Source organism: Perca fluviatilis, chromosome 2 (assembly GCF_010015445.1).
Source record: "Perca fluviatilis chromosome 2, GENO_Pfluv_1.0, whole genome shotgun sequence".
NCBI classification, from domain to species: Eukaryota; Metazoa; Chordata; class Actinopteri; order Perciformes; family Percidae; genus Perca; species Perca fluviatilis.
This window is the reverse complement of record NC_053113.1, coordinates 42,722,185-42,738,244: the sequence shown is the minus strand read 5'-3', so window position 1 is coordinate 42,738,244 and position 16,060 is coordinate 42,722,185. Positions and strand designations below refer to the sequence as shown.

The following is a 16,060-nucleotide window of genomic DNA, read 5'->3' as shown; positions in this document are numbered from 1 at the left end:
CGGCATAAAGGTCTATGACGAAACTCAATTGCGGCTGGTTTAGACCTGCTTTTAAGAGGCGGAGAATTTCCCCCGCAGAATAGAGGTGCGCTCTTACTGATAGTCTTTGTAAATACCACGGAATATATAATTAGGTGCACTTTGTGCTTATCCTCCCACCTTTTTGGGTGGAACTCCCACTTTCCCCACGACCCTCCCACGAACGCATATTGAAAGCGCAACTTGTCTCTTCTCACTCATGTGGCAGACAATCTGCGATTTTACCCAAGTGCGCCCTGTTTGTAAATAGCCCGCATCGGTTACGTCCGTCTTTGCGACCAATTAGCGCCTGGAAACAGGCGCAAACGGCTTGATAAATCTAGCCCTTAATGTCTGGTAACAAACCCTTTGATTGTAAGCAGTGGAGTGACAGAGGCCTTTATACTGTAAACCAGCTATTAAATGAGAAAGGTATGTTGAGTTTTGAAGACCTAAGAGCTAGTTTTGAGGTCCCCAGGACATCCTTCTTCTTGTATCTGCGCTTAAGAGCAGCCCTAAAATGTTAAGTCTTGAGCCGCACCCAGTTATTAAATGGTTTATTGATTTTCCTGTGAGAGGATTAGCATCCAAGATCTATGCTAAACTGATGCAAGTATCCATAGGAGAACTCCCAATAGCAAGGAAATGGGAGCAAGAGCTGAGCACTGAGGGGAACACAATTAATTGGGAGACAGTTTGGGACAACATTTTCCATTGTTCCATGAACCCAAATCACCAGCAGATCCACTGCAACATATGTCAAAAGACATACTGGACTCCTCAGAAGAGATACATCTCTAAAGTCATCCCCACTCGCTATTGCACGTTCTGTCAACCTGAACAAACTGGAACTTTCCTGCACATGGTCTGGGAGTGTGAACAGGTGCATGAGTTCTGGAATAAAACATCAATAATATGTGATGTGATAGGATGTCGATTTCCTCTTGTTACTTTATGACAACTCTAAATTACACCTGTTTGGGAGACAGAAGAAAGTTTGGCTAGCTGGCTTAACTGCAACCAAGAAAATGATAGCTCAACGCTGGCCCCACTCGCTTTATATAAAACAGTGGTTGGCGTATTTTCTAGACGTAGATATGCTTGAGCTCTCTACAGCAAGGATTAACAACGCCAAATCATCAACTATAGAACTATGGAAAAACGCAGCAGCACAAGAATTAGAGGGGAGTGACTAGGCAAGGTGTGATCTCTGTTTTTGCTTATTTGTCCGTTTTTATTTCCTTGAGACGACCGCAGAGAGAGATTTTTTTTTTGTTCTTGTTCAATTGTGTTTGTCTGTTCTGTATGTTCAAAAATATATAAATAATAAAAAATGTATAAAAAAAAAGAATAATAGATGTTTTGTTAAAGGTGCAATATGCTAAGCTAGTGTTTAAAATAGTTACTGCAGTACAAATTGGTTGCCAGGCTCTCAGCATCCAAAACAATGTTGCTAGATGCTTGTCTCACATAGCCAGACATTACTTCACCGCACAGCAGAGTAGCTTACGTTAGATGCTGGCTATATTGACAGTCATAAAAGCTCGTGCTCACGGGGAGCTCTGTACCCAATTTACAGGCACACTTTTTCGGCTTAGAATTTATGGGATTATGTTTGTGACTTTAATTCCAAGCAAAACTTCTTAAGTATCAAGCAAAAACACTAGCAAAAAACACTAGCAAAAAAATTGTCACCTCAAAGGTAAACATTTAAAACTTGCAAAGAAAACATTTGTCTAGTTGTAAACTATTGGTATTTTATTTGTTTGATACTGTCCTTTTGTTTACAGATCCCTCTGCTTGTTTCTCAATGATCAGTCTTTTGCTCTCTCCATCACGTTTGCAGTTTTGCTCCCAGCTTTCTCGTTTGCGCTTCCAAACTCTTTGCTTGCAATTCTGACACAAACATCTCACGTGGGCGGGTCTTACAGGGGTGCGTCCCCATTGGCTAATGAGTTTTTGGAGTGCGTTTAAGTGACAGCTCAGTGCCTGCCTGCAACTGATGTTTCAGTGTAGCTAACAATAGACTTTGGAGAACATGGGTTCCACCATCCATTCCGACATACCCCCACTCCGACATTGACGTATAATTGTCGGAGTGGCGGCACTTCCATTGTTTTCAAACGTCCCACCACTCCGACAATTTTTGTTTCCATTAGGGTTAGGTTTGGGTTAAAAGGGGACCGGGCACAAGGGGACCACTGGTGTGAATAAAACACTTTAAAAAACTCCTTAAAAACGGATTCGGTAAAAAAAAAAAAAAAAAGAGGGGGCTGTTTAAAAGACGGCCAGATATTAAAAGGTTAAAAGAACCACTGGACAGGAAGGACAGCGGGAATTTAAAACTTTAAATAAAAGGTCACCTCCACAACTAACCCGGTGTCTCTCCTAGAGAAATAATAAAGTAAAAAAATATATATATATATACACCCATACATATACCCCCACACACACACACACACAAACACACACACACACACACATATATATATATATATATATATATATACATACATACATAGACACACATGCATACAAACATATGTAGTTGTGTAATAAATAAATAAAATTGAATAAAAATAAAAATATAAAAAGCCTGGTGTCCCAATATAAAATAAATTCTATCCCAATATTAAAACCATGTTTTTAAAATTCCAAAGTTTAAGACATTTAAAAGAGGTTATAAATACTGTCTGAATTACTTCCCCTTGAGGTTAAAAATATAAATACACATACCATTAAGAGTTAGTAGTAAGTGCTATGTTTAAAAGTGCTTTAAAAGGTAAAAAAGTGCCACACAATAAATAACCATAAATAATTTAAAATACATTATAGAATAAAAACACACCGTTAGTAAAAAAATGCATCAAACCAATGGCATGTGTATCATTATGTTAAAATCTTAAGGCAAGTAATTCAATTCGTAATAATAATAATAATAATAATAATAAATATTAGCAATAGACAAAAATTCAATCAATTCTTAAAATGTAAATAAGGCAGAATAAAAGTTATAAAGGACAACCAAGGCATCTTCAAAATATTTATTAAAAATAATTAAATTAAAGGACCTCCTCTGCAGGAAGAGATTAACCCCCGAAAGAAAAGAATAGTGAGATTGGAGAAAAACATGCTATGAAAGAAGTAAATATAAAAAAATATTGTAACAATTATTAATCATAAATATAGATTAAAACAATAAAAAGTCATTTAAAATAGAAAATGATGGAAAAAACAAGGAAAAGAAGAGAGGTTGGGTATAATATGCTACAGAGGAGGTCCAGGTAAAACCTAAGGAGAGAGGAGACCAGAGCAGTGGGAGGGAGTATTTCTAAAAATATCCTGTAAAACTTGTGTAACCCTGTACATTTTGACCCAATAAAGCCCTGAAATGATCTTTAATGCAAAGGCTTAAAGGGGTGATAGAATGCAAAACCGATTTTACCCTGTCATAGTTGAATAACGACAGTTCGGTGGGTAAATAGGACATACATAGAAGCTCAAAGTCCCATTGACACCCCTTTACTATGAAAATCTCATATTGTGAAACTGCCGGCCCATGGGTGTATTAAGAGAACGGTCACGCCCCAACATTTACATAGGCTACACAACTGACCTGAGATCAGGTAGTCTTCCGAATCTAGGTCGCGCAGATCTCTGCTATTCCATTACAAAATTCACTTCTGAAACTTTTTTATGCGAGAAATCAACTATGTAAGGCTCAAATATGGGCCACTTTATGAAAATGGAAGGCTAATTGCAAATTTTGTCCGACTGTGTGTCGGAATTCAGCGCCGGTGCTGCCTGTGTTGTTGCGCCTCGCCACCGACCTGCCTTCCTTCACACACCCCGGCCTGCTCTGAGGAACTTGGAGCTCCGTCACGACTGGCAGCCCACAGCACTCCATACCCGCACAAAGTCACCGGTTTTTGGATAATGGACTACTAAACGCCAGTGCTCTGACAGAGCTCCAGGACCTGCAGCTCCCCTCTTCCTGCTAGCTAAATGCCCGGTGTGTGTGAGTGAGAGCACGGTCAGCGAGCTTGTTACACCAGCAATCTGTTACCACAGGTTTCAGTTAATCTTTTCATGTGTGTAATTATAATGTGTTGAGTTATTTAAACAAACGATTGGGGAAATAAACGCCGCTTGTCCCTGAGTCTCATTGATAGAGCCTGCGGCTGGATGTAGCTCTATCAATGAGAGCTAGCTCCTCTTAGAATTCCTCTGAAATTCACAAATATTCAATAACTTGAAATCAGACACCGTTGTTAGCTTTATAAGACCTTTAGGGAGATGTTGTATAAGTGGCGTGACGAAATTCAAACTGTAAATATATACAAATTTTGCGGAAAATGAAGCTAACTATCCGTGATTTGTAGCTAGCTAGCTACACATAGCTGGGATTGAAGGGACAGTCATAGCTAACGAAACCCCCACTGTTCACAAAAATTCATTAATTTGAAATCGGACACCGTTGTTAGCTTTATAAGACATTTAGGGAGATGTTGTATAAGTGGCGTGACGAAATTCAAACTGTAAATATAAACAAATTACGCCGAAAATGAAGCTAACTATCCGTGATTTGTAGCTAGCTACACATAGCTAGGATTGAAGGGACAGTCATAGCTAACGAAACCCCCACTGTTAACAAAAATTCATTAACTTGAAATCGGACACCGTTGTTAGCTTTATAAGACATTTAGGGAGATGTTGTATAAGTGGCGTGACGAAATTCAAACTGTAAATATAAACAAATTAGCTACGCTGAAAATGAAGCTAACTATCCGTGATTTGTAGCTAGCTACACATAGCTAGGATTGAAGGGACAGTCATAGCTAACAAAACCCCCACTGTTCACAAAAAGTCATTAACTTGAAATCGGACACCGTTGTTAGCTTTATAAGACATTTAGGGAGATGTTGTGTAAGTGGCGTGATGAAATTCAAACTGTAAATATACTTTATTTATGCCGAAAATGAAGCTAACTATCCGTTATTTGTAGCTACACATAGCTAGCATGGACAGTCATAGATAACGAAACCCCTAATCTTCACAAAAATTCATTAACTTGAAATTGGACACCCGTTAGCTTTAAGACCTTTAGAGATATGTTGTATAAGGTGTGGCCAAAAATTCAAACTGTAAATATAGCTACTCTAGTTATGCCGGCAGCTGACAGCCAGCCTAGATTAACTGGAACTGTTGTAAGAGATTGCTGGTGTAACAAGCTCGCTGACCGCGCTATCACTCTCACACACGGGCCAATTAGCTAGCAGGAAGAGGGGAGCTGCAGGCCGGGGTCTGTGGAGGAAGGCAGGCCGGGCAGTGAGGCAGCAACACAGGCAGCACCGGCAGCTGAACTCCGACACACAGTCTTACCAAATTTGCAATAAGCCATCAATTTTCGTAAAACGTCCCATATTTGAGCTTTATATAGTTAATTTCTCGCCTAAAAAAGTCTCAGAAGTGAATTTTAATAACGTTATAGCCCGACAACCAATGTATAACTTTGCAGTGAGACCTGCTGTCAAGTCTCCCATGTGTTTCTATGTAGTTTGCTCAAACCAATCAGCACGTAGCTCATTCTGAATATTAATGAGCATTCCATATTTGGAAGAAAAGCTCTTGTTCCAAATAGAGCCATATTCACAGGGTAGTGAAGGGCCTAATAAAATAGCATTCGGGCAGTTTTCAGCCCAACCAATGTTACATACCCCATTAAGAGACCTTAAGGAACAGTGTAAAATATATAATCCTATATAATCATTCTATCACCCCTTTAAACCTAGAATAAAGTGCAATATCTAGTTCGCCACTAGGTGTCAGTGCACAATGAAACGTTCTTCTTCTGCTGCTTCCTGGCATTCGTTCTTCTTCTGCTGTTTTCTGGCATTCGTTTTGCCTTGAATAAAGCCTGAAAAACGGGAGCTCTAGCAGAAGTTAATTATAATGTATCTAGAAGCTGAAATATATCGTCAAGGTTGAACTATATTGAACATTACACGACATCTGTTGTAAACAAAGTTATCTCGGTGAGTGAAACTATTACTTTGTGTTGATTAGCTTGAAGCTAAAATAGTGAAATGACTAAAGAGTTTACATTTCAACGTTACAGTGGATTTCAGTGGATTAAAAACCAGTCTGGCTATCGACAATAGCAGTGGATGTTACCCCACAGGTACATTTTGTTGTATATTCTATGTTTAATACAATGAAAAATGCATTTTGAAAGGAAATAATTTTGTTTTGAGTCAAGTATGCCAATTTTGAGTTACTATGCTATACTGTACTTTTGTTTGTCCAATTCAATTTTATTGATTTTTGTTTTAAGTTGTATTATTGAACACATGGACTTTTTTTTAAATGATGAAAAGATGAAAAAAGGACATTTAGTTGAACATTAGTTAATTTTCTGCACATTTTTTGTGTAGACTGGTTTTTTTGAGGCTTCTTCTGGTCCTGGATCCCTGATGTTCTTTCCATTGAAGCTGGATTCTTCTCTGTCTGCCCTGGTGCCTGGTTCCTTGGTCCACTGCCTCATCTAACAACGCTGCAACGGTCCCATTGGGTGGTTTGATATGGACGCTAAGTATTGAGGGGGTGGTTGGACAGTTAAAATATTTGAGTGCACTCAAGGGCAACTATTTTTCTTTTGAAAGATTTTCCTTTTGTTTTTTTGTTTCATGAGATCTCAAAAATTGTGGCTGATTTGTGAATATTAATGCTGTGAGAACTGAACTAAATATTGAATTTTGAATAAGAAAATAAGGAAAATAATTTTAATAAGAACCTCATTCAAACTTAATCTGTTGTGCTGTGCTTCATTTGGGGTGGAATCTGTGAGTTTTCTGGCCATATCATTAGTACAAAACCAACCTCCTCATCGAATCTAGATTTAGAAAACTCCTGCAATAGATTCTTAGCCTGCTTATAAGCAGAACTATCACCGTAGGGTTACACTTGGATTAAAAAGAGAAGTGGATCCATTTTAGTATTTTTCATTTAGACCCGTAGGGTCTATGGTTTTTAAAATGTGGATCCACTTCTTCTCCGCTGCCCGACGCTGAGCCGTGGTCCAGGCTCTGTTGCTCTCCAGGCCCATGCTCTGAACATTTTGAGAACCATGGAGTTTAAAATGTGCATATAAGACAGTTGTGCCATCGCCCTTATTTAAAATATACTGGTGTTGTTTGATTCTTAAGTATAGTGCATTTCTTGTCTCCCCCACATACAATTTGTGGCAGGCCCTGCACCTAATTGCATAAACCACATTGATGGTTGTGTGCTGCAGGACCTGCCCTGGGTTAAAACCAACTCTGCTGTAAGGGTTAAAAATGTGGGGGAGACTCATAAAACCAACATCCGAGCCTCAAAGCACTTCCCTAGGGTCAGTAATCTTGTTTAGGTTTGTGTGAATTAAAATATCTTTTAGATTTTTAGGTTTAGGGTTAGGGAATAGCAGCATGTCTGAATAGCGGCACACAAACCACTCCTTAGCGGATTCCTACAAGGATACAAGTATTCATCATATATATTGTCTGTGCTCTACGTTGCAAGCACGGTTACTAGACGTTTGTTGTTTCGTTATGTTAAGTTACTAGCTAGCTAGTTAGCATTTAATCTTAGCTAACTGCTAACATTATCTTAAACAAATGCTAGCCAAGCCAAGTAACTTTGGCTTACTGTAGCTACATTACTGTGCTAATTTGCCATGGGAATCATGTAGGCTTAGTGAGGCCTTACTCAATGGAGCTGTATATATTCCTTAATATCTGATGATGCATTGGGGTGATTTATTACAGTAAATATATTACATATTGGACCTTTAAGGTTATTCATCTTTTTGCAAAATTAGAGTGTTAGAATTCCTGTTTTGTTGTTTCTTTACAAGGAAAGTGTTTTATTGTTAGAATTATTTTCCCCTTTATTAGTGCAATTCCACCCGGCAAATTCAAAATCTCAATAATAAATATAATTCTTTGTTAACAATAAACCAAAGGTTTATTTTATGAATCATCAGTTTTGAAACCAGAAACATTACATGAAGAAAGTTCATGCAGTCATTTTGAAATCTTTGTTTGAAATTCTGTGATATCTTAGGATTAAAAAAAGAACCCCTGTATGGAGTGCAGTTTTATTAAATATTACATAAATGAATAAATACATAAATAATGAAATACATCCTAAAATGAATAAATAAGGCTATACATATATAAGTAAAAGTAAATATAAATATATAAATTAGTTATTATAGTTCAATAAAAAAAAGGTTTTACTTTTATTTCAACAGACTTATTTCATAAGTCCACATGTATTCATGTCATGCTAAGACTCTGATTTTACGCCAAATACATTAGATGTAAGATTCAAACTTTGGCGTAAAGAAAGGAATAACATCTCTATGTGGTATTGTAAAGAAAGGCGAAATGAGAGATATTTTTCAAACTCTGAGAGAAACCTGAGAGAAAAACATTTGTATAGATACCTGACATCACAGATGAAGAATGGCAAGGTATCTGTAGATTTCAATGGGAAATCACACATGTGGAAGGAATTTTGTTGGAAATATATAACCAGACATTTTGTGCCTTAATTATTCAAATCACACTATGATAATGGTAACTCTCAGTGTTGGGGTAAATTTGGTTACCAAACTGCAAATCACTATTGGGAATGCCAAATTATATAGACTGGAAAGATATACAAAAAGCACAACAGACTGTCCTGAAAACACAAATACCATTCGATATCAAAATCAGATATTTGGGCTGTATGCCACTGGAATCAAAAGGTCTTGATAAGGAGGATCAAGATCTGAGGATACACATTTTCATCAAACATCTGAGAGCCAATTTTGTTAAGCTAATGAACTGAAGGAACATCCATACAAAAGTCTGTCAAAACTGTCAAAAGACATTCCCGACAGCACACGCACAGTCAACTGCCGGTATCTAATAACATTCAGCTGCAAGCAAAATCCGAACAAAATTGCTTTAATATTAACATCGCAGCTTACCTCGATAAATGAAACAGTGTAATTACCCGTAACAATATGGTGGTCAGTCCTCCTCCTCAAAATCACCATCCTCACCATCATCAAGAACTACAAGTTCATTGTTAAACAACTCCTCTTCATCTTCCTCCTCCTGAGGAGTTCTCCCGGCCCTGCTGTCGGACCTGATCGAGCGCCTCCCGTCCAGCGGCGCAAGGCTGTCCCTCCCTGAAGCAGAGGATGAGGTCGTCTTCGCTCCCGTCAGTTTTCACAGACAGTCCACAAACTTTAAAAGACTTTTTGATCATATTCACGTCCAGTTTGTCCCAGGCGGCGACCACCCAGTCCACAAGCAGGCATCGGGCGGGGGCTTTTAAATTACCTCCGGCTGTGTACTCCTTGTCAGCATCCCCAGCCATCCACTGATCGTAGGCATTGTGCAGGCTCGCCTTGAAGGGTTGGTTCCACATCACATCGGGGGCTTGGATATATTTAGTGCAGCCTCCCGGGATCACCGTTGTTGTGATATTGTAGCCACCTTTTAACTCATCTTTGGTGGCGGCACTGATGTGGCAGCGGTATGAGTCCCACGCCAGCAGCCGCGGGGTGAAGTTGAATTTTCCCACCACAGACTTCAGCCAGTCTGCCGTCAGAGTGTCATTCATCCAGCCATTCACAGAAGTGGCGATTACTGCGCTGGAGATCTGCTGCTGCATCGCTTTCACTTCACGAACAGCCCCTTTGAAAACGATATATGGCTTCAGTTTGGTGCCGTCGGCTGCGGCCCGCGCAGGACAACGGTAAGATGGCTTTTCGCTGTCCTGTGGTTTTCAGAGCCACACTCTTTGCTCCTCGTGTGTCAACAGTAGTGGGAGACACCATATCAAACCAAACGGCAGTCTCGTCCATTGCAATTATGTCCTTCTCTAAAATCTTTTTAGAACTGACAGCCTTGCTAACATAGTCAACGTACGAAACGAGTTTCTCATTTAGTAGATCTGGGTCTTTCTGCGCCATGGTGGTGCGACGTCGAAGTGAGAAACCATTGCGCTGTAGAAATCGTTGTAGCCAACCCCTGCTAGCCACAAACAAATCTCCTCCGTCACTCACGGAATTGTAGATCTCCAACGCTTTATTTTGTATCATTTTTCTTGATACTCTGTTGCGTTTGTCCCGCATGGAGTAGATCCACTCTGGCAGCTTTGATTCTAGCTCAAGGCTAACTTTTTTCCTCCCACCTCCAGCTAGCCGTGCTCTGCTCTGGTCGGCTAATCTTGTCAGCTCATCCTTCTGTTTTTTCCAGTATCGGATTCTTCTGGGGTCAACGTCGAAATGTCTCGCAGCTGATTCACCCGAGTTTTCCTCCGCATACTTTAAAATCCTTTGTTTAGTTTTTAAATCAAATCTTCGTCTGGGTGCCATGCTCCGCTCATCCTTCGTTTTCAATAAATTGTTAAAATGTCCATCATTAGCACGAAATGAGACCCGTGTTACATCCAATGTAGCTAGGTACTGCCATCTATTGGCACCAGTATGTTACTGCAAACTACACTTGGCTGAGTTACACATACAGCCGCTTTGACTAAAATACCGGTAGGACAAAAATACTTTACATACCGTAAGTACCATAATCCAGAAAAACGTGTGGGAAAAAGCATGAATATATTGCTGAATCTGTTAAATTAAATTGGTAGAAATGTACATTACGATGAACTTGAGACATTTAGGAGATTATCCACACTATTTTTTCCCCGGCCTTAATTTGAGACCGGCCTTTATTTGTCCGTGTTGACCACGCCCCCGGCCACGATCAGAGGCCCGGCCTTTTAATTGACTCACGGTTTTTATTTGAGGAAATATATATATATATATATATATATATATTATTTGGTTGTGTTCTTACACTATACCAAATGTTTCCACCAAATTTCAAACCAAGAGAAATGTTATTTTATTTTTGACACGGGACATTTCCTTAGTCGCTTGTCAGTTGGGTCATATAACCTTTCACCCTCTAGTTACTGGTAACTTCCGTCCAGATGATACGTTCGAGAGTAATTGTAAATCATACAATGTCACAGAAACAAATATTCGTAACCATAATACAGCTTTTTTTGAAAGGTTTAGGTTACAACATCGTTCAACACGCTCACAAAGTTATTTTTAGTATGATTGTTTTGACCACCGATAACAGCACTGGGCTAACCCACGAATAAGTTCACCAGTAATGTTAACGTTAGCCAAATAGATGCACGACTAATCTAAAGCTAATTTAGCCAGCTAGCACACCCCGGTCAGTCTGCCTCACTCCCTCGGCGCAGAGACATCAGTCGGGATGACAACAGCCCCGGGACATATAGTTACCTTTAGCCCCCAGCCAGCTAGCAGCAAGCCACTATCATTACAGCAATGCGAACCCGGCCAGCACTAAACTCCAGTGCCGGGTGCTAACAACGCTAGGCAGTTTAATGAAGTCGGGAAACAGACCATATCAGACCCAGACACCCGAGTCAGAACAGCGTCCATCCATTATGTTAGCTATGTCTCCGTTAGCGCTACCGGTGTTCGTGCCGAAAATCTCCTCCTTGCCGAATTTCTCCCCCCTTCGCGTTTAGCTGTCTTTACAGTTAGCTAAATTAACCCGACAAAAGGTGGGTTAAGCACCAAAACGACTAGTTAAGATTACAGCAAAGTGAAGGGCGAGATAATTCCAGCCAGCTGGGAGATCTTCTGGGGTCAGCCCTATGTTCCCACAGCCCAATGATCCCACATTTCTAAGAATGTTTTTTTTTCACAGAAAATTATGCCGTATGTTCCCACAGCCCTATGTTCCCACATTTCTAGGGTTAGGGTTAGGCCTAATTAGGCCTCTGTGCTAATTAGTTTAGTTTAGTTTGTTTATTCAAAAGGACAATGTACATTTACATAAAATGTTTGCAATAAACAAAGAGATGGGCACACCAGATTTAGCTAAAAGCTACTGTACATTCCATCTGTAGTCCATTGCTACTGGATGATAGGTTGGGTGTAATTGATTACCATATTAGGAGAAAGGGGGATAAAATCTGATACAAACTGATGAAAAAGGAAATGTGGGAACATAGGGCTTAATTTTGGAAAGAAATCTTAGAAATGTGGGAAATTCTGTTCTCTCAACTTAATGTTGCAAGTTCACTTTACTAATGACATGTTCAGTCAACTAAGGTTTGTTTGTAAACACAACATTCAATTTAGTGGATCCAACTTCTAATGATTGTGTGGAGTCTACTCCAATCTACATCAATTCAACAACATTATATAGTGCTATAAATGGAGTCACGTGATGTGGTTGACAAGAATGGCTGCTTAAGGAAGAGCTGCGCCCATCCCCGCATGATACTAACTTTGAAACTTGACAAAGACTCCAACTTTATTTGAGTTATCGTGTGAAAAGTTGACGTTATATTGCAACAATGCCAAACAATACCAGAAGTACCGCTAATCCCCCGAGAACTGGCTCCGGTGGAGCGAAGGCTAACGAAGTGGCTAATGCTAGCCAAGCTTACCTGAAGAAGCAGAGCGGGAAGCCCTCCGCCAAAAATTGGACGACATTGAAAATCAGGAGCGAAGGAATTATTTACGGTTCATAGGGTTACCATAGGGCAGCGAGGACGGAGACACCATGTCATTCCTCAACAAAATGTTACCGAAGATCCTGAACCTCGCCTTCCCCGGGGGACTGGAAATCGACAGAGCGCACAGGATTGGAGGTTCGCGCAGGAGCCCTGGTCCTGAACATCCCTCGCCAGCAAGACCCATTATCGCCAGATTTCTCAGATTCCAGGACCGAAACCGCATCTCGGAGGTTGCACGCAAGATTGGTAAAGATACCTGCAAAGAGCATCGTATAATGGTCTTCGCCGACTATTCCAAGTTGGTTGATGAGAAGCGCATAAAATTCAACGAGTGTAAGAAGATGCTCCATGAAAAACGCACAAGATTTTCTCTCAACTACCCGGCAGTGCTCACCGTGAGATCAGCGCAGTGCCCCCGCCGATTTGATGACCATTAAAAGGCCCTGGCTTACATTCATTCCCTTGGATAACTTGGCGTTACTGCGTTTTGGATTAATGGTATTCCGCGCCACAGTTGAAGAGGACCGCGAATAAGCTGTCACTGTAACTTCTACTGGACTATAGTTCAATGAATATCACCATGACCCATGGATCTTCCTGCTTTTGGATCTTATTTGATTGACAACTTCTTTATCACTAATGAACACCTCATTCTCTATACTTGTAGGATTTTCAAGCTGATTATTGACACTTGATCTAAATCAGGACAGGATGTTCCCCATGTTCACCTGTGAACATTTAATTAGGGCCCGAGCGCCGACAGCGGCGAAGGCCTTATTGAAACTGAAGGAATTATTATTACACCAAATTAATTGGCTTTTTGAGGGGCTTAACATATCCAAAAACTCACCAAAATTGGCGGTCACATCAAGTCTGGTGAAAATTTACGTATTTTAAGGGTTTCGGGAATAGGCGCGCAAAAATGACTCGCTAACTATATGGACGAGTTAAAAATAATTGAGCCCCTGCAGTGCGTTTAATGTAGACTCACGAAACTTGGTACACATATGTCACATGTCGAGATGTACAAAAAACGTCATTGGAGCCATGTCCTAAACCCAACAGGAAGTCCGCCATTTTGATTTCAAAGTTCGAAATTAGTGCGATTTTGGCCATTTCCACGTCGTACTTTAACGAACTCCTCCTAGAGATTTCATCTGATCAACTTCAAACTCGGTCTGTGCCATCTTAAAAAGTTAACGATGAAAAGTTGTTAAAAGAAAAACTTTTCGTCATAGGGCGTGGCGGGGCGGCCATTTTGTGCGTTTCGCCGCCGAAACAGGAAGTGGGTGTAACTCGGTGTACATCGTCCAACTGGCTCGAAACTTTTCAGGATTCATAAGAGTCCAACCCTGAGGACAAATAAAGGCCGATATTTACTTAAAGTCATAGTGCCCCCTAGTGGCAACAGGAAGTAGGCCTAAAAGTCAAGGTACTATACACAAACTCCTCCTAGAGATTTCGTCCGATGGACTTCAAATTAGTTCTGTATCATCTCAACACCTTAAAGATGAAAAGGGCAACAGGAAATGCGCCTTATATGACAAACATCATCCGATTTACATGAAACTTATGTGTGGTCTACATGTCATACTGAGCTGCCCCCTATAATATGACCACGCCCACTTACTCAGGCCACGCCCCCTTTCATAACATTTGAACCGTTTAAGGTATACCCTTGTGTGAGGTATCATTGAACTCAGCAGAGACTTCATTCTTCAATGGTGATGGTTTGGCCCGCCCCCTAAGATTTAGCCACGCCCCCTTTTATAAGTAATGACCCGATTGATGTAAACCATTGTGTGAGGTATCATTGAACTCAGCAGAGACTTCATTGTTCATGGTTTGACCCATCCCCTAAGCTTTAACTACGCCCCGTTTTATAACTAATGACCTGTTTGATGTAGACCCTGAGGTATCATTGAACTCAGCATTGACTTTGTTCATCATTGGTGATGGTGTGGCCGCCCCCTATGTTTAAGCCACGCCCCCTTTCATAAATGCTGACCCATCTAAGGTAGAGTCTTGTGTGAGGTATCATTGAACTCAGCAGGGAGTTCCTTTTTAATTGGTGATGGTTTGACCCGCACCCTATGCTTTAGCCACGCCCCTGAACTGTATGACTTAGGGCCTAATTTACTAACACTGGCGCAGTTTGCGCTGCGTCTGTTTATGCGAGTTCGGTAATAGCGCATGCTATGCTTCCACATTTTGCGTAGTATTTATCAACCCTGACGCCCATCAGGAAATCAGCGTCTTTCTCCGCCCACTATACCGTAAATTGCGCTGTAGCAAAGCGGTACTTGTGCTATGATATGGCTGAGTGCAGACTGCGATATTCCCACTGCTGATGCTATGACTGTTTGAAATTATCCTGATGCCAATATTTGTAATGTAGCGAGGAGTTTAACAACTGCTGGAATGGGATGTGAACGCTGAGTGGGAGATTCAATTTCATCTTTGAGTTCTTCCAGTAACTCTACTATTGCATGGCTAATTGATCTGTAACGCTAAATGATGTTGTGTTCACTGACAAAGTGTGATTCTTGTGTTAAAAATATTTTCAGCCTCGCCTATGTCTTTGTCTTGCTCAAATTACTGTTGCCATTTCACCAGCGGCATAAAGGTCTACGAGGAAACTCGATTGCGGCTGGTTTAGACCTGCTTTTAAGAGGCGGAGAATTTCCCCCGCAGAATAGAGCTGGTTCTTATTGACAGTCTTTGTAAATACCACGGATATATAATTAGGTGCACTTTGCGATTATCCTCCCACCTTTTTGGGTGGAACTCCCACTTTCCCCCACGACCCTCCCACGAACGCATATTGAAAGCGCAACTTGTCTCTTCTCGCTCATGTGGCAGACAATCTGCGATTTTACCCAAGTGCGCCCCGTTTGTAAATAGCCCGCATCGGTTACGTCCGTCTTTGCGACCAATTAGCGCCTGGAAACAGGCGCAAACGGCTTGATAAATCTAGCCCTTAGAGTCTTGAGTGAGGTATCGTTGAACTCGGCAGGGAGTTCCCTTTTCATTATTGACGATTTGCGGTGTCTGAGTGCCGCGCCACTTCACGGTCGCAAGGAGCGGCGTCCGCCGGTAACCCCGACGCGCGCCGAGGCGCGAGGGCCCGTCCATCGCTGCTTGCAGCTTTAATTAAAGTTTGTAACTTTTTGTATTTGTTTGTACATTTGACCTCAAAACAAAATACAAAGTAAATGTAGCCTGATAATATCAACAATAATAGTAGTAATAATAATAATATTATTATTTGAATAATAACTGAGTAATTGTTCATAGTTGAAAACAACTATTTTTGCAATATCTAAGCAGTTTCTTCACATTACATCTCAAATCTGAATATGGCATTGAATTGCCAATGTAGGAAAACTTACAAAAGCACATTTATTTCATGTTTGTACCTTCTTTAGTTAAA

The 16,060-nt window shown here is 40.6% G+C and overlaps 1 long non-coding RNA gene across 1 annotated transcript; it reads left to right on the top strand.

Annotated features, from left to right (window-relative positions):
* Window positions 1-5,861: 5,861 nt before the first annotated feature.
* Window positions 5,862-6,826, top strand: LOC120553091. Its single transcript, XR_005638096.1, has 3 exons — window positions 5,862-6,053; window positions 6,137-6,199; window positions 6,453-6,826. It is a non-coding gene; the product is annotated as an uncharacterized LOC120553091 (long non-coding RNA).
* The last annotated feature ends 9,234 nt before the right edge of the window (window positions 6,827-16,060 follow it).